The sequence below is a fragment of the Pleurodeles waltl genome, chromosome 1_2 (assembly GCF_031143425.1).
Source record: "Pleurodeles waltl isolate 20211129_DDA chromosome 1_2, aPleWal1.hap1.20221129, whole genome shotgun sequence".
Classification (NCBI taxonomy): domain Eukaryota; kingdom Metazoa; phylum Chordata; class Amphibia; order Caudata; family Salamandridae; genus Pleurodeles; species Pleurodeles waltl.
In genome coordinates, this window is record NC_090437.1 from 852,142,677 (window position 1) to 852,162,376 (window position 19,700).

The following is a 19,700-nucleotide window of genomic DNA, read 5'->3' on the forward strand; positions in this document are numbered from 1 at the left end:
ATGCACTAACAGTTCCTAGAAAATTCACCTGACAATGGGGTACGAGGCCTAAGCCCAATTGATGCACACCTGGTAGTCACAGGAGCCTGACTTGCTATAGATGGCTCTTACCACTAGTGGGGTTGGGGTGCCACAGAGCCTGCCTCACAAGGGACCTTGCCTACCAAGTTCATCCTGGCCTACGGAAACACACTGCCCACCTCCCCTACCCATACACCTTGTACTGCGCGCAGAGTCGGTTGAATGAGACTGTATTCACCCCCTTGTGGCTGCTGTGATGCCCTCAAGCGCCCATCCAACTCCAGATAGGCCACCGCCAGGATCCTGACCATCAGGGGGGTCATGGTGTGACGGGCACCCCTTCCACGCCAGGAGGCCATCCCCAGCTGGGCCTCCGCCACCTTCTTGCTCCAGCAGCGCAGGTCCTCCCATCTTTTACGGCAGTGGGTGCTCCATCTGTGGTAGACCCCCATGGTCCAGATGTCCTTGGCGATGGCATGCCAAATACCCTTCTTCTGGTGGGCGCTGACCTAGAGGAATAGTACAGGGGGAAAGGAAATTACTCACCCGTCCGGACCGTCATACTCATTGCCCAACAGTTCCCACCCATGTCCTGACGCATATACACTCACCATCCGCCCATGCAGCATGCTCACAGTGTACTCACCTGTTTGTCTGGAGGACCGTACAGTTGTGTGTACTGGGGGAGGACCCCATCCACTAGTTTCTCCAACTCCTACGAAGTGAAGGCAGGGTCCCTTTCCCCAGACACTGTAGCCATTGTAGCTTCCAGACACAGGTCACAGCAGCACTTGCAGTCTAGGTCCTCTCCTGTTGAAGGTCAAGTATCAAGCGAGTGAACAGACAGAAAATACCGGTCACGTCCGCAGCGGTGCGTACCGTCACCGCCGGCGTATATCGTAATTGGCTCCTGGGACCCATAGGGACCAATGTTAACCAATGCAGAATTGCGCCACGGTCTTCGAACGCCCACCGCGACGGTGTACAACCCCTGCGCAGTTACCTCATATCCCCTTGTCCCACCTTACAGGTCAGGCAGCCGCCAATTCAGGGGGTCACATGAGATGGATAAAAACTGCGTCACACCTATCTAGGCCAGGAATACAGACAGATACCAGCACATTGCGGATTACTAACGTTTCTGCAAATAACACATTGTGATACCTCAGTGTTGGAAGACTCTCTGCTCGCTGTTCTCCTCCATAGGGCACGTCTTCTAGGGCACGTGATGAGATGGCGGCATCCTCCGGTGTACAGACCCCTGGTGGACCTGTTGACAATTGAAGAGAGACACATCATAATCACATACAGACTTGATTGTGCAACGATCCTGGAACTGTGTGCCCAGTTGGAGCCAGACCTGATGTCAGCTATCCGCGATCCCACAGGGATACCCCCTCTAGTGCAGGTCCTGTCTGTACTCCATTTCCTGGCCAGTGGGTCTTTTAAAACAACAGTGGCCATGGCATCAGGGATGTCCCAGCCAATGTTCTCTAACGTATTGTCCAGAGTGTTGTCTGTCCTGCTGAAACACATGCACATCTTCATCGTTTTCCCTCAGATGGAGGATTTGCTCACAGTGAAAGGAGACTTCTATGCCCTGGGACATATCCCCAACATAATTGGTGCCATTGATGGTACACATGTGGCATTTATTCCCCCCTGCAGGAATGAACAGGTGTACAGAAATCGGATTTGATGAACGTGCAGATGGTGTGTTTGGCAGACCAGTACATCTCCCATGTGAATGGCAATTATCCTGGCTCTGTGCATGACGCTTACATTTTGAGAAATAGCAGCATCCCTTATGTGATGGGGCAACTCCTGAGGCACTGTGTGTGGCTAGTAGGTGAGGCCAAGGTCCCAATACAGTTGACAAAGGTGTCTGGGTATGGGGTTGTCCCTAAGGGTTAGTGTGTGTCTAACAGTTGTCCCTCGACATTTGCAGGTGACTCTGGTTACCCCAACCTGTCATGGCTACTGACACCAGTGAGGAATCCCAGGACAAAGGCAGAGGAACGCTACTATGAGGCACATGGGTGAACTAGGAGGATAATAGAACGCACCTTCGGCCTCCTGAAGGCCAGATTCCGGTGCCTCCATCTGACAGGTGGTTCCCTATACTACTCACCGAAGAAGGTGTGCCAGATAATCGTGGCCTGCTGTATGCTGCACAACCTGGCTTTGCGATGCCAGGTGCCTTTTCTGCAGGAGGATGGGCCAGATGGTGGTCATGTGGCAGCTGTGGAGCCTGTGGACAGTGAAGAAGAGGAGGCAGAAGAAGAGGATATCGACAACCGAAACAACATCATCATGCAATACTTCCAGTGAGACACAGGTAAGAAGATGTCACTGCTTCCCACATCTCATACTATTGTTGGAGCTAGCATAAGTCTGTCATTTTCACTCAGTGTATGGACCCTGACTTGTCACTTTGACTTTCCATTTCACAGATCTGGGTCCCACTTTGGGCCCTCTGCTATGTTTACTCCTGGCCTACAGCTGTGTTACATTGGTATGTGAAAAAGTAAATTGACATTGCTATATTCCATAGATATTGCAATTACATATTTGTGAAAGCACAGACTGACTCCAGATTGTTTTGTGATTGAAGTGAGTTTATTTCTGTGCAAATAAGTGGAGGGGTTGTAAAATGGTCTGGAGTGATGGTGGAGGTATGTCCATGGCAGAGTCCAGTCCATTTGTTTCACAGGTGCATTGTCAAAAGGGGCATAGGAAGTGGAGCAATGGCAGTTTAACGATGGACAGGGTGACATAGTGGGACAGAACAGTGACATTCAGGGGGTTCTTATTTCCTGGCGGGGGTCTAGGCAATGTTCTCTGTCTTGTTCCTGGATCTCAGGGACCATTTGCGGGGTGGTTCTCCATCTGCAGGGGGTGGGGTGCTGGTGGCCTGTGGTTCCTGTGGCGGTGCCTCCTGTCCACTAGCGCCGGCGGAGGTGGAGGGCTGTTCATGGTCTAGGCTAGTGTCAGGGGCCCGTTGGTGTGCCACTGTGTCCCTCATGGTGTTGAGATAGTCTGCCAGCACCCCTGCACTGATGACCAGGGTGGTGTTGATGGACTTCATATCCTCCCTGATCCCCAGGTAGTGTTCCTCCTGCAGCTGCTGGGTCTCAATAAACTTGGCCAGTACATGGTCTGTTGGGAATGGTGGCAAGCTCCCATGATGTTGGTGAATGCCTCGTGGAGAGTGGGTTCCCTGGGCCTGTCCTCCCCCTGTCGCACAGCAGTCCTCCCAGCTTCCCTGTTATCCTGTGCCTCTGTCCCCTGAACCGTGTGCCCACTGCCACTGCCCCCAGGTCCCTGACCATCCTGTGTTAGTGGGGTTGCCTGGGTTCCCTGTAGTGGTGGACATACTGCTGATTGACGTATCCTGGGGACAGAGGGATGGGCCTTCTGGGTGGGTGCTGTGCTGGTGTTTCTTGAGGGGGAGGCTCTGTGGTGGTTTGTGACTGTGTCAGGGGAACCGACTGTCCTGAGGTCCCTGATGGGCCGGGCTGGTCATCTTGATCCAGGCGTGCAGAGCTGCTGTCATCACTGTGGGTCTCTTCTGTGGGGGGACTGGATATGTCTGGCACCTCCTGTCCGGTGATTTTGGGTATGGGTCCTGCTGGGTTGTAAATGCATAGTTATTGTATCTGTGTGTGCCATCGTGTACAATGGGTGAGTGACCCTCTACTCCTGTGCTTGCATTATTGGCTTGGTCCTTGTGTGATTGGTGATTTTGGGGCATGAGTGAGTCTCTGTACTGGACATTCTTTGGCGATGGGTGTCCATGCATTGGTGTTACATGCAGGGCTTGGTTTTGGGATGTGTGGGTTGTGGTAGTGGGGTATCTGTGGGTTGTTGGGGTGATGGGTGTGAGGGTAAGGGTGGCGGTATGTGATGGCATGCAGGTGGGGTGTGGGGGATAAAGTAGTAAAGATATGTCTTACCAGAGTCCAGTCCTCCTGCTACTCCTGTAATTGCCAAGACTTGCTCCTGCCTTCTTGTTAGTTGTGGGGGAGGAGGTGGGGGTTCACCGCCAGTCCTCTGTACAGCAATCTGGTGTCTGGATACCACAGAATGCACCTTCCCCCGTAGGTCGTTCCACCTCTTCCTGATGTCATCCCATGTTCTTGGATGCTGTCCCACTGCGTTACGCTGTCGACAATTCTGCACCATAGCTCCATCTTCCTTGCAATGGATGTCTGCTGCACCTGTGATCCGAATAGCAGTGGCTCTACCCGGACGATTTCCTCCACCATGACCCTGAGCTCCTCCTCAGAGAACCTGGGGTGTCTTTGAGGTGCCATGATGTGGTGTGGGTGATGTGTGAGGTGGTGTCTGTTGTGATGTGTGAGGGGATGTGTTGGTGTGTGTTGTTTGAGGTGCGTGGATGTTGTGTAAGTGATAGTGTTGTGTGTATGTGGATGCTGGTGTTGTTTTAGGTAGTCTCTCTCTCTGGCCTTCTTTCAAACTTTTGGTGTAAGGGTGTGTGGGTGATGTGGATGTGTGCTTTATATTGGATTGGGTGTGTGGGTGTGGTGTGTGTATGTGTATCAGGTGTGTGTATTTCGATTTGTCCAATGTGGTTGTGTTTTGTAAATGTGTGTGTATTTTGAGCGCAGCAGTGTGTAACCGCCAATGGATTACCGCGGTTGAATGACCGCTGCATTGATTCGTGTGTCGTGATAGTGTGGGCGTATTCCTGTTGGCGTGAAGATGTGGATTTTGGTATCGCCAGTTTATCACTGTCCTTTGGTGTGGCGGACTTGTGTGGGTGTGTGTATTGTGGCAGATTCCGAGCTGTGGGTCGTAATACCTGTAGCGGAATTCTGCGGCTGCAGCGGTATGTTGGCAGTCTTCTGCACGGCAGAAAGCGGGATTTACCGCCAGGGTTGTAATGAGGGCTTTGGTGTTTTCTTACACTCCCAACGACCCTCTACACACCACACTAGGCCTGGGGTCCAGCCGTGGTTCGCATTCCTCTTTTAGAGTATATGGTTTGTGTTGCCCCTACGCCTATTGCATCCTATTGTATTCTACAGTATTTGCACTACTTTTCTAACTGTTTACTTACCTGATTTTGGTTTGTGTGTATATTTTGTGTATTTTGTTTACCTCCTAAGGGAGTATATCCTCTGAGATATTTTTGGCACATTGTCACTAAAATAAAGTACCTTTATTTTTAGTAACTTTGAGTATTGTGATTTTTATGATATAGTGCTATATGATATAAGTGGTATAGTAGGAGCTTTGCATGTCTCCTAGTTCAGCCTAAGCTGCTCTGCTATAGCTACCTCTATCAGCCTAAGCTGCTAGAACACTACTAATCTACTAACAACTGATACCTGGACCTGGCACAAGGTGTAAGTACCATCAGGTGCCCACTATAAACCAGGCCATCCTCCTAAAGATGCCCACTAGCATATTTGGGGCTTTGAATGCATCAGACTCTGCCCATCATGGAACCTACACGGCCTAGGGGCACTCACAGACCCACATCCCCCACCCAGATAATACCTCAACACGTGCAATTTTCTGAATCTGAAACTGTACTCACCTCCTTGTGGCTGCTGTGATGCCTTCAAGCGCCCATCCAACTCCGGATAGGCCACCGTCAGGATGCGGAACATCAGGGGGGTCAGGGTACGACGGGCAACCCTTCCTCATTGGGAGGCCATCCCCAGCTGGACCTCCGCCATCTTCCTTGCCCAGCGGCACAGGTCCTCCCACCGTTTTCTACAGTGGGTGCTCTGCCTGTCAAAGATCCCCAGGGTCCGCACGTCCTTGTCGATGGCACGCCAAATACCCTTTTTCTAATGGCCGCTGACCTGCAGAAAAAGATACATAGAAAAAGGTATTAGTCATATCGTCCAGCCTGTTACACTCATGGCCCACCATATTCCCTCCCATCCCCTTACGCGCAGACATTGATCAACAGACATGCAGCACTCTGCCCAGGACCCCTCAGCCATCCCCCCTTACACGAGGCTTACACACACAGGACTCCATGCATTCATGCCCCATGCATCGTGCTCATCAGTGTCCTCACCTGTTGGTCTGGAGGACCATAAAGTAAACGGTACTGGGGAAGGAACCCATCCACCAGTCTCTCCAACTCCTCCGAAGTGAAGGCAGGGGCCCTTTCCCCAGACACTCTGAGCCATGGTCGCTTCCAGACACAGGTCACAGCAGTACTTGCAGTGTAGGTCCTCTCCTGTTGAAGGTCAGGTAGCAAGTGAATGAACAGATAGAAAATACAGTGACGTACGCTGCAGTATGTACCGTCACCACCGGCGTACCTCACCATTGGCTACTGGAACCCATAGGGCCCAGTGATAACCAATGAGGTGTTGCACGGCGGTCATCGACCGCGTCCAGCAGCGGCGCACAATGTCAGCGGAATTACCTCATTTCCACTAGCCCCTCCACACAGGTCAGGCGGCCGCCATTTCAGGGGGGAACAGGCCATGGCACCTAACTGCGTCACATCACACATAGGCACAGATACGGAACTACATGTTCACATACTGTTTATGTCACAACATGCAAGGCATTTTATTCTGAGGATATGTTTGAATATGACCATCTGCTCACCGTTTTTCACCCTAGAGTGCAACCGTTGAAGATGAGTAGGAGATGGAGATATACCCCTGTGTACAGACCCCTAGTGGACCTGGCAACAATGGAGGACAGGCACATTATCCTCACCTACAGACTTGATAGGGCCCCAATCCAAGAGCTGTGTGCCCAATTGGAGCCAGACCTGATCACAGCTATCCGTCACCTCACTGGGGTCCCCCCTCTTGTGCAAGTCCTATCAGTGCTCCCTTTCTTGGCAAGTGGCTCCTTCCAAGTGACAATGGCCATGGCAGCAGGGATGTCACAGCCTATGTTCTCAAACATTCTGACCAGAGTGTTGTCTGCCCTGATGAAACACATGCACAACTACATCTTATTGCCCCAGGTGGAGGATTTGGCCACAGAGAAGGCTGACTTATATGCACTGGGACACATGCCCAACATCATTGGTGCTATTGATGGTACACATATTCCATTTGTCCCCCCTGGAGAAATGAACAGTTGTTCATAAATCAAAAGAGCTTTCACTCTATGAATGTGCAGATAGTGTGCCTGGCGGACCAGTACATCTCCCATGGGAATGCAAAGTATATTGGGTCTGTGCATGATGCCTATATCCTGAGAAATAGCAGCATCCCATAGAGGCACCGGGTGTGGCTAATAGGTGAGACCATGGTCCCCACCCACTGGATGTTGGTATATGGGTGTGGGGTTGGCCCTAAGGGTGAGTGTCTGGCTAACTGCTATCCCTCAGTATATGCAGGTGACTCTGGTTACCCCAACCTCTCATGACTACTGACCCCAGTGAGGAATGCCAGGACAAGGGCAGAGGAACGTTACAATGAGGCACGTGGACGAACAAGGATGATCATTGATCGCACCTTTGGCCTCCTGAAGGCCAGGTTCAGGTGCCTCCATCTGACAGGTGGATCACTGTGCTACTCACCCAAGAAGGTCTGCCAGATCATCGTTGCATGTTGCACAACCTGGCCTTGAGATGCCAGGTGCCTTTTCTGCAGGAGAATGAGGCTGGAGATGGTCGTGTGGCAGCGCTGGAGCATGTGGACAGTGACGAAGGTGAGGCAGAGGAAGAGGATGTGGACAACAGAACAACTATAATACAACAGTACTTCCAGTGACACACAGGTAAGACACTGAAACCTCACCTTTCATTGCTGTTTTGTGAAGTGATTTGTTTTCTGGCTGGCTGATGTTCCCACTACACAGCCCACTTATTGTACCCTTTAACATTTGACATGTCTATTTGCAGATATTTGTGCCCTCCAGTGGCTCCTGGTGTATTGACTGCAGCACATCACAGTTCATAACTATGTTTACATCACTGTACTGTCTATTTGCAATGTCTGCAGATTGTTAAACAACTACATCCTTAAATTATTTGACATACTCCATACATGTTTTTTCCAAGGGTGTGTATTTCAGTGCTGAAAATTAAATGGGGATGTGCAATAAGCTTAGGTGATGCTGGAGGAAAGTCCAGGATAGAGTCCAGTCTATTTGTATCAGAGGTGCATTGTCCAAGGGGGCATAGGAAGTGGAGCAATGGCAGTTCAAGTGGGCAGGGTGACAGGGTGGGGCAGAAGGGTGACAATCAGGAGAGTCTTATTTCCTGGTGGGGGTCTTTGCAATCTTCTCTGGCTTCAGCCTGGATCGCAGGGACAGTTTGCAGGTGGTTCTCCTTCTGCAGGGGGTGGGGTGCTGGTGGCTTGTTGTTCGTGTGGCGGGGCCTCCTGTCCACCAGCGTTGGTGGAGGTGGTGGGCGGTTCATCGGTGTGGCTAGTGTCAGGGTCCGTTTGTGTGCCACTGCTGCCATCATGGTGTTGGCCATGTCTGCCAGCACCCCTGCAATGTTGACCAGGGTGGTGTGAATGTCCTTCAGGTCCTCCCTAATCCCCAGGTACTGTCCCTCCGGCAGCCGCTGTGTCTCCTGCAACTTGGCCAGTATCTGGCCCATGGTCTCCTGGGAATGGTGGTATGCTCCCAGGATCCATGCAAGTGCCTTGTGTAGGGTCGGTTCCCTTGGCCTGTCCTCCCCCTGTCGCACAGCAGTCCTCCCAGCTTCCCTGTTGTCCTGTGCCTCTGTACTCTGAGCCAGGTGCCCACTGCCACTGACCCCAGCTCCCTGATTGTCTTGGGATTGTGGGGTGGGCCGGGGGTCCTTGTAGTGGTGGACACACTGCTGATTGACGTGTCCTGGGGACAGTGGGATGGGCCCACTGGGTGGGTGCTGTGCTGGTGTTTCCTGAGGGGGGAGGCTCTGTGGTGGTGTGGGACTGTGGCTGGGTAACCGACTGTCCAGAGATTCCCTGATGGGCCAGGTTGGTCATCCATATCCAGGCGTGCACAGCTGCTGTCATCACTGTGGGCCTCTTCTGGGGGTGGACTGGATGTTACTGGTACCTCCTTTGCAGTGACGTTGTGTAGGGGTCCTGTGGGTATGTAAATGCAGTGTTATTGTTTCTGTGTGTGACATATGGTGCATGGGTGTGTTTCCCTCTATGGTTGTTATTCCCAAGGCAGCTTTGGCTTGTGTGAGTTGTAATTTGGTTGGCTAAGTGATTGTCACTACTGTGCATGCTGTGGTGATGGGTGTCTATGCAGGTCTGTGATGGGTGTCCATGCATTGGTGTTGCATGCAGGGCTTGGTTATGGGAGGGGTGGGTTGTGATGGTGGAGTGTGTGGGAGGTGGTACAGTGGTAGGAGTGACGGTGAGGGTGGGGGTATGTGAAGGCATGCAGGTCGGGGGTGAAAGTAGTAAAGATTTGACTTACCAGAGTCCAGTCCTCCTGCTACTCCTGCCAGGCCCTCAGGATACAGCATTGCCAAGACTTGCTCCTCCCATGTTGTTAGTTGTGGGGGAGGAGGTGGGTTGTCCACCGCCAGTCCTCTGGTCTGCTATCTGGTCTCTTACAACCACGGAAAGTACCTTCCCCCGTAGGTTGTTCCACCTCTTCCTGATGTCATCCCTGGTTCTTGGGTGCTGTCCCATGTGGTTGACCCTGTCCACGACTCTCCGACATAGCTCCACCTTCCTTGCGATGGATGTCTGCTGCACCTGTGATCCGAATAGCTTTGGCTCTACGCGGATGATTTCCTCCACCATGACCCGTAGCTCCTCCTCAGAGAATCTGGGGTGTCTTTGTGGTGCCATGGGTGTAGTGTGTGTGGTGTGTGTGAGTTTGTGGGGGGTAATGTGTTGGGGTGTGTGCTGTAGGTGAGTGGATTGTGTATGCGTGATGGTGTTCTGTGGCTCTTGTTCTTTGGGTGCTCCTGGCGTGACTCTCTCTCTCTGTTGTAAATTGTTTGTTGTGGTAAAGGGTTGTGGGTAATGTGGGTGTGTGTTTTATAGTGGTGTGTGTGTGGTGTGTGTATGTGTGTCAGGTGTGTGTTATTCAAATTGACCAATGTGGTGTTGTTTTGTTAGTTTGTGTGTATTTTGAGTGCGGTGGTATGTACCCCCAATAGTTTACCGCGGTTAAATGTCTGCCGCAGTGATTCATGGGTCATAATGCTGTGGGTGTAGTTCTGTTGGCGTAACGGTGTGGGTTTGGTACCGCCAGTTTATCACTGACCTTTGGTGTGGTGGACTTTTGTGTGTGTCTGTATAGTGGTGGATTTCTATGTGTGGGTCATAATATGCGTAGCGGTATACCACCGTGGTGGTGGTATGTTGGAGGCAGTCAGCATGGCGGTAAGCGGGATTTACCTCCAATGTCATAATGAGGGCCAAAGTCTTGCTGCTTGTCCTCCTAAACACTGATTCACACCAAACAAATGCGAAATTATTTGAGAGCACTTCATCAAAACCGTTTACTATAGGTAGAGGAATCACAATTGCTTCCGAAACCTTGTGGATTTTTACTGACGGCTTGTGCTCTAGCAACTATTCTTTCTTTCTCTGTTCCCTAGATTCACAAGCTAAATTTAACCCCAAAATGTTACTCTCAACTGATCAATGCGTCTGTGCTGGTGCACATAGGACTCGCCAGATTTCAGTCAAAAAGACCTTACACTTGACCTAACTCACAAACTTGAGCTGCCAACCACGCCTGATTGGCCTATTAAACAGTCAAATTACAACAAAACTCAAGTGTCTCAATACACTTTTCAATATACTCTGAAGTCTTAGGCCTACCTGCGAGGTCCATATACCAACAACCATAGGGACAATCTTTGAGCACCAAGCACCAGACACATGTGAAGCTCGCTTACTTCCCTACTCTCACACTCCGGAATACGCAAACCCCTTCTATAACATCATTTGGAGTACGCAAACTCCCCTAAAATCTCACAAACAACTCAATTCACAGGCAAATTAGCTAAAGCTCTGCAAGCGCATATTCTACTTCATTCAACCTGACAATAGAACGCTGAGCACACTCCCCACCAACATAAACAAACTCCAAGGACCGGGGAAAGTCACCTTGATCTTTTAGGGACACATCTTCTCCATATTCTGTATCAATTTAAAATCAATAAATCTCAACTCAAAACCACCTGATAATAAAATGTAAAGTGACATAACCATCACATTCTGTTACCAAAACTGTGAGTGCAACAATTTCAATTGCGAAAACGCTAATTAATAATAGCAATATTTGAGCAAGAGAGATGACATACATTGGTTCAGCAATAAGATAACATCAATTCATAGGTATAGGGGAAATACCTTGCTAACTTCAGATTAGCATGTTGGACTTCATGCAAAAGTTCTAGTGACATTAATTTAGAAAACATCTAGATATGATGCAATTTAGAGGAAGTAAGACCTTGCCTTCCCCGAGAACAACAGTATTTTCCTCCTGAGGCCTCTGTGCACTCTTTGCAAAATTCCTTCATGCACAGCCTTGCCCAGGTCCTCAGCACTCCACCACGCGACCCTCAACTCACTGAGTTGTTCTCCGGCGGCGTTGGACCTTCTTTTGTTGTGCTGCATCAACCGCATTTTCCACCTTCTTTGGACCTGGATCCTGTGGCTTTTGGGGATGCTGGCTGGCATTCTGAGGGCTCTCTAAAGTGCTGAGAGCCCCCTCTTCCTCCTCACACAGAGTTGAGGCCCCCAGGTCCCTCCTGGGTCCATACAGTGCCATTTTGATGAAAAACACACTTTTGTCGTAGCCAAGGCTTGTTGGTGCCTTCCAACACGAAATCTCATCTGCAACAATCTTCATGCCGTGGGACATCTTTTGCATCATGTAGGAGCCCGCTGGCATCTTCCTATCGTGCCTTTCTGCAGTCTTCAACTAACCGGGGACTCTTCTTTTGCACTCTCTTCTGGGTTGGCAGGGGGTCCTGTCCTTACTGGAACTTCTTTCAACTTCTGGACTTGGTCCCCTTCCTTTGCAGGTCTTCAGGTCCAATAATTCAGCAGTTGTTCTTTGCAGACTTGGTTGGCTGCTGCAAATATCCCAAAAACAAGGTTAGTGTGTCCTTAGAAAACTTACAGTACTTTACTACTGCTTTTCTGGGCTCTGGAGTGGGGTAATTTACTTACCTTTACTGTATTCTTACTCTTGCAGTGATTCTGAACACACTATACTTGTCTAGGGGGGAATTCGTGATTCACATTCTACTTTTTTAGTATATGGTTTGTGTTGCCCCCTAGACCTATTTTCTCCCATCTCATTCTATAGGATTTCCTACTGTTTGCATTGTTCTATGACTATTTACTTTGTATATATTGTGTGTAATACTTACCTCCAGAAGGATTATTGGCGGTCATTACAACATAAAAGCCACTTACTGCTGTGCAGAAGACCGCCAACACACCGCCGCGGCTGCGGAATTCCGACACAGCTATTATGACCCACATCTCGGAACCCGCCAAAATTCAGACACCCACACAAGTCCGCCACACCAAAGGTCAGTGATAAACTGGCGAAAATAAAACCTCCACCGTCACGCCAACAGAAATACGCCCACACTATCACGACACACGAATCCACGCGGCGGTCTTTCAACCTTGGTATTCCATTGGCGCTACACACCGCTGCGCTCAAAATAAACACACTCTTACAAAACACAGCCACATTGGACAATTCAAAATACACACAGCTGATACACATACACACACCACTCCCACACACCCAATACTATATAAAACACACACCCACATCACACACTAACCCCTACTACTAAAAATTGAGAACAAAGCATAGAGAGAGACACCACCAGCAAGTACAACAGCATCCACAGGCACATAACACCATCACCCATACAATTTCCACGCACCTCACACAACACACCACTACATATCACCACACTTATCACCACACACACCACTCCATGGCACGGCAAAGACACCCCAGGTTCTTGGAGGAGGAGCTCAGGGTCATGGTGGAGGAAATCGTCCGGGTAGAGCCACAGCTATTTGGATCACAGGTGCAGCACCCCTCAATTGCAAGGAAGATGGAGCTATGGCGAAGAATAGTGGACAGGGTCAACGCAGTGGGACAACACCCAAGAAATCGGGAGGACATCAGGAAAAGGTGGAACGACCTACGGGGGAAGGTGCGTTTCATGGTCTCAAGACACCACCTGGCGGTTCAGCCGACTGCTGGCAGACCCCCACCTCCTCCCCCCACAACTAACAACATGGGAGTAGCAGGTCTTGGCGATTCTGCATCCTGAGGGCCTCGCAGGAGTTGGTGGAGGAATGGACTCTGGTAAGTCAAATCTTAACTATTACATCCCCCACCCTACCTGCATGCTATCACATACCCCCATCCTCGCCCTCACCCCTATCACTCCAACTCCTCACAAATGTACCAATATCACAAACCACACATCCCAACACCAAGCCCTGCATGCAACAACAAAGCATGGACACCCATCACTAAAGCATGCCCAGTGCACATACACATACAACCCCCTAAACCATCATCACACAAGCTCCCACACAGGAATTCCAGCACTGGGGTACACGGTCACCCACCCATTGCACACCATGCCACACACAGATGCAATAATCATGCCTTTCCACCCCTGCAGGACCACTACCCAACGTCACCAGACAGGAGGGTCCAGAAATGTCCACTCCACCCACAGAAGAGGCCCACAGTGATGACAGTACATCTGTCCAACTGGATCTAGATGACCAGCCCGGACCATCGGGGACCTCTGTGCAGTCGGTTCCCCTCACACAGGCACAGGACACCACAGACCTTCCCCCCTCTGGAAACACCAGCACAGCACCCACCCAGTGGGCCCATACCTCCGTCCCCAGGACACATCAATCAGCTGTGTGTCCACCACTATAGGGAACCCAGGATAACCCACCACCCCAACAACAACAGGGAACTGGGCGCAGTGGCAGTGGGCACACGGTCCGGGGGACGGAGGCCAAGGAACACAGGGGAACTGGGAGGGCTGCCGTGCGACAAGGGGCGGACAGGCCAAGGGAACCCACTCTCCACGAGGCCCTCTCCTCCATCATGGGAGCATACCACCACTCCCAGGAGACGATGGCAACGGTACTGGCCAAGTTTCAGGAGACCCAGATCATGCAGGAGGAACAGTATATGGGCTTCAGGGAGGAACTCAGAACCATCAGCTCCACCCTGGGCACCATCTTAGGGGTGCTGAAGGAACTACTTAACACCAGGAGGGCCACTGTGGCACTCCAAGGGGCCCCTGACACTAGCATGGACAATGAACTGCCCACCACCTCTGCCGGCGCTAGTGGACAGGACGCCCTGCCACAGGACCACCACACCAGCACCCCACCCCCTGCAGAGGGAGAACCACCCCGCAAACGGTCCCTGAGACACAGGAACAAGACAGAGCATGATGCCAAGACCCCCTCCAAGAAATGAGACCACCCTGATTGTCATCCCACTGTCCCACTTTGTCACCCTGTCCATAATTAAACTGCCCCAGCTCCACTTCCTATGCCCATATGGACAATGCACCTGTGAGACTAATAGACTCGACTCTGCCATGGACACTCCTCCGCCATCACCCCTCACCATTTAACTTCCCCCTCCAATATTTTGCATTTACATAAACACACCTAAAGCACAAAATGATCTGGAGTCTGTCTGTGATTTTGAAATAGTGTATTTGTAATTACAGTGACAAAATGTTCTTGAAATAGTAATGTCAACATACCTATGTCACACAGCTCTAGTCGATGAGGAATCTAAGCAGATGACACACGTTGGGACCCACATCTGTGAAACCGTAAGGGAAAGTGACAACTCAGTGACCATACACTGGGTGAAAACGACAGACAGTAGAGAGGTAGTAGTTGAAAAGTACATGTAGTAGGAAGGAATGTATTCTCACCTGTGTTTCACTGGAAATATTGCTGGATCACTGAGTCCCTGTTCTGCATGTCTTCTTCCTCTGCTTCATCCTCATCACTGCCCACAGGCTCCACAGATGCCACAACACTGCCATCTGGACCATCCTCCTGCATAAAAGGCACCTGTCGTCGCAAAGCCAAGTTGTGAATCATACAGCATTCCATGATGATCTGGCACACCTTCTTTGGTGAGTAGAATAGGGATCCACCTGTCATATGCAGGCACCTGAACCTGGCCTTCAGGAGGCCGAAGGTCCGCTCGATCACCCTCCTAGTTCGCCCATGGGCCTCATTGTAGCGTTCCTCTGCCCTGGTCCTGGGATTCCTCACTGGGGTCAGTAGCCATGACAGGTTGAGGTACCCAGAGTCACCTGCAAATGGCGAGGGACAACTGTTAGACACACACTAACCTGTAGGAATAACCCCAGACAACCATTCCCACTGTCTTGCTTCCAGGGGCTCGCCTAATAGCCACACACGGTACCTCTGGAGTTGACCCATCACATAAGGGATGCTGCTATTCCGCAGGATGTAGGCGTTATGCACTGAGCCAGGGAACATGGCATTCACATGGGAGATGTACTGGTCTGCCAAACATACCATCTGTACATTCATGATAACTCTACCCCACCTCTGTAGAGTGCCAAGTACCGCTATTCATGCCCCTGCGTCATCTATGTGTGCAGATGTCGTCCATAGCCTAGTAGGCCATTTCCCAGGAATTGCACTGTAGAGCCCAAGAGCGCGGCGTAGTGCAGGGGGCTTCTGTGTCTGTCTTGTCCGCCAACGGTAGCGGTAATCCATGCACTCAACATGTCTTTATTCTGCCCCCCCCCTTTTTTGTGGTTTCCCTGTTCTTTTGTGCATTAGCATCATCAGGCAGAGGAGCAGTGGCACCGGAGCACGAGGAAGCTGCATCCCACATGGCCATGGAGGGCCACACTACGGACTCAGAATTCACCAGTGGGACGGCGGGCGAGGGGAGCTCCACGGCGGGGACAGGAGCTGACACCAGCGACACGGACTCGTCCTCTGATGGGAGCTCCCTTGTGGTGGCGGCAACATCTGTGCCCCCCGCATCTACAGGTACAGCCGTCACCCCCCCTACCAGCACCGCCCTCCCTTCAGCCCCTCAGCCTTTGCCCCGTGCCCGCTCACCCAGGAGGGTGGGCATCACCTTCGCCCCAGGCACCTCAGGCCCTGCCCCAGTCACCCTGCTGCCCTCAGTGAGGAGGCCATTGACCTCCTCAGGTCACTCACTGTTGGGCAGTCTACCATTTTGAATGCCATCCAGGGTGTAGAAAGGCAGTTGCAACAAACTAATGCATTCCTGGAGGGCATTCATTCTGGTCAGGCGGCCCTTCACCTAGCCTTTCAAACTCTGGCCTCAGCACTGATGGCAGCCATTGTCCCGGTGTCTATCCTCCCCCCTCCAACTTCCTCCACCCAGACCCAATCCCCTGTACCTCTGCCTATCCCAAGCATGCCATCAGACCAGCCTGCACACACCTCACCACACAAGGGAAGCTCAGGCAAACAGAAGCACCACACATCCCACAGGCACTCACACAAACATCAGACACATGCAAACACACCAACATCCACTGCCTCCACTGTGTCCCCCTCCTCGTTATCTCCCTCCTCCCTCCTCCCTCCTCCCTCCTCCCTCCCAGTCTCGTCTACACACACACCTGCATGCACTACCTCTACAGCCACTGCGTCCCTCCCCAGCACACCGACCAGCACACCCCGCTCACGTGCAGTCACCACCCCACTACCATTAACACGGCCCCTGTGTCCTCTCACAGTGTGTCTGTGACGCCCCCTCCCACGATACACAAACGCAGGCACACACCCACGCAACAGCCATCCAACTCACGGCAGCCTCCAGTGCATGCACCTGCACCCAAAGTCACCAAACGTACACCTCCTACTACCACCACCTCTTCCTCCACTCCCAAACCCCCTCCAGCTACCCGTCCCAGTGTGTCCAAAAAACTTTTCCTGTCCAGCCTTGACCTTTTTCCCACACCTCCCCCACCCCGTCCATCTCATAGGTCCTGAAGTAGCACCTCAGCCACAACATCTCCGGGACCAGTGGTGCCTGTAGTCACAGCACAGCCAGTGTGGCACGTAGCAACAGCACAGCCAGTCCCCCCCCTGTGAAGCATCAGAAGTTGGCCAGTGCCCGGCGGGAGAGGGGGAAGACTCCAGCCACCGAAGCTGCTCCCAGGGGGTCCCGGTGGAAGTGTGGACTCAGCTGTGACACCTCCCAAGGTGGGGAAGGGCCACAAGAAACCCGGCAAGTCTGGGAAGAGCAGCACGGCGGAGAAGACTGCCATCATCCCCGCTGCCCAGGAGGCCACTGCCATTACCAGCCCAGCTGCCCAGGAGGGCCCCGCCAGCCCCAGCCCAGCTGCCCAGGAGGGCCCCGCCAGCCCCAGCCCAGCTGCCCAGGAGGGCCCGCCAGCCTTAGCCCAGCTGCCCAGGAGGGCCTCACCAGCCCCAGCCCAGCTGAACAGAGCAAGCACCGCTGAACAGGGCACCACCAACTCAAGCACCGCTGAACAGGGCACCGCCAACTCAAGCACCGTTGAACAGGGCAAGCACCGCGGAACAGGGCACCACCAACTCAAGCACCGCTGAACAGGGCACCGCCAACTCAAGCACCGCTGAACAGGGCACGCCCAACTCAAGCACCGCTGAACAGGGCACCGCCAACTCAAGCACCGCTAGCCCATGAGCGACAGGGGCACTGACACAACTGGGATCGTCACGGGGTGAGTGATGCCCTCTGGGCACCAGACCCCCTCCAGAACCAGTGGAGACATGCATCCACTACCTCTGTCCTTCACAGGATGAACCACTCTGGGCACCAGTCCCCCTCCAGAACCAGTGGAGACTGTTATCCACTTGAGAGACTGTGGCTTTGCACTCCCCAGGATAATGCAGTGGGCAACCCACCCACTGAAGAGACTCGAAGGATTGAAGAGTGGGCATTGAGCCCCCTCGTGGATCTGGCGTCGTGCACTCATCCGGCTGAGGTGCCCCCCCTTCCCTTCCCCCTGAGGTGCCTGTTGTATTTCTATCTGATGCCCCTGCAGTGTTCTCTCTGTTTTGATCTGGTATCGAGTGTGGGCCTCGCCCATGCACTTTGGGCCCAGTGGTCCATGGACTATAAATGGTGCAATACCTGGACTACTATTCTTGGTGTATATTTTGTAATAGTGTATATATGTATATTTTTGCGTACTGCATTTTAATAGATTACAATGGTTACACTCATTTCCTTTTGTCTTTGCATTCTTCCGGGGGGTTTGGGGGGTGTAACTATAATGTATAGATATGTATTAGTGTGTGTGTTGTAGTGGGTGAGGGTTGGGGTGGGGGTGTTGTGTGTGTGTGTCCCTGTTTAACTGCCTTCCCCCTCCCCTGTGTTGTAGGTGCAGTACTCACCGTGGTCTTCTCCGGCGGCGTTCGTGCTCCTGGTACAGGAGCAGGAAGACTATCGCAGGTAGGATTTGGAGTTCCGGGTCCATGGTGTCCTCGTTCCTCGAGGAGTGTGTAGAGGTGAGCGTTTTCCCTTTGAAATTCCTGTTTCCGCCGTGTTTTTATCTGCGGTGAATCCGCCCCGGAAAAGGTGGCGGATTGGCCTGTCATAATAGTGTGGACGGTACATTGTCTTCCGCCTGTCTGTTGGCGGTGACCACCACGCTGTTTGTTTGTACCGCCGTGGCTGTCGGAGTGTTAAAGTGGCTGTTTTTGTTGGCGGTTTCCGCCACAGTCGTAGTTGCTAATTTTTTTCCGCCAGCCTGTTGGCGGTCTTACCGCCGCTTTAACATAGTCCGCCAGGGTTGGAATGACCATCATTGTCTCTAAGATATTTTTGGTACTGTGTCATTCAAATAAATACCTTAATTTTTGGTAACACTTAGGCCCTGATTCTGACCTTGGCGGACGGCGGAGGCCGTCCGCCAAGGTACAGCCGTCCACCAAGGTACTGCAGCCAAATGACCGCACCGCGGTCAGAAGCCCGCGGCGGCCATTCAGACATTTCCTCTGGTCCGGCGGGCGCTCTCCAAAAGAGCGCCCGCCGGCCCAGAGGAAATGCCCCTGCAACGAGGACGCCGGCTCAGAATTGAGCCGGCGTAGTTGCAGGGGTGCGACGGGTGCAGTTGCACCCGTCACGTATTTCAGTGTCTGCAAGGCAGACACTGAAATACTTTGCGGGCCCTCTTACGGGGGCCCCTGCAGTGCCCATGCCATTGGCATGGGCACTGCAGGGGCCCCCAGGGGCCCCGCGGCACCCCCTACCGCCATCCTGTTCATGGCGGGTTTCCCGCCATGAACAGGATGGCGGTAGGGGGTGTCTGAATCCCCATGGCGGCGGAGCGCGCTCCGCCGCCATGGAGGATTCCCCCGAGCAGCGGAAAGTCGGCGGGAGACCGCCGACTTTCCGCTTCTGACCGCGGCTGAACCGCCGTGGTCAGAATGCTCGTGGGAGCACCACCAGCCTGTTGGCGGTGCTCCCGTGGTCGGTGGCCCTGGCGGCCACCGGCCGCAAGGGTCAGAATGACCCCCTTAGTATTGTCTTTACTTGTGTATAAGTACTGTCTAACTATAAGTGGTATTGCATGAGCTTTGCATGTCTCCTAGTTCAGCCTAAGCTGCTTTACTATAGCTACCTCAATCAGCCTAAGCTGCTAGAACACTACTACATTTCACGAATAAGGGATAACTGGACCTGGTATAAGGTGTAAGTAC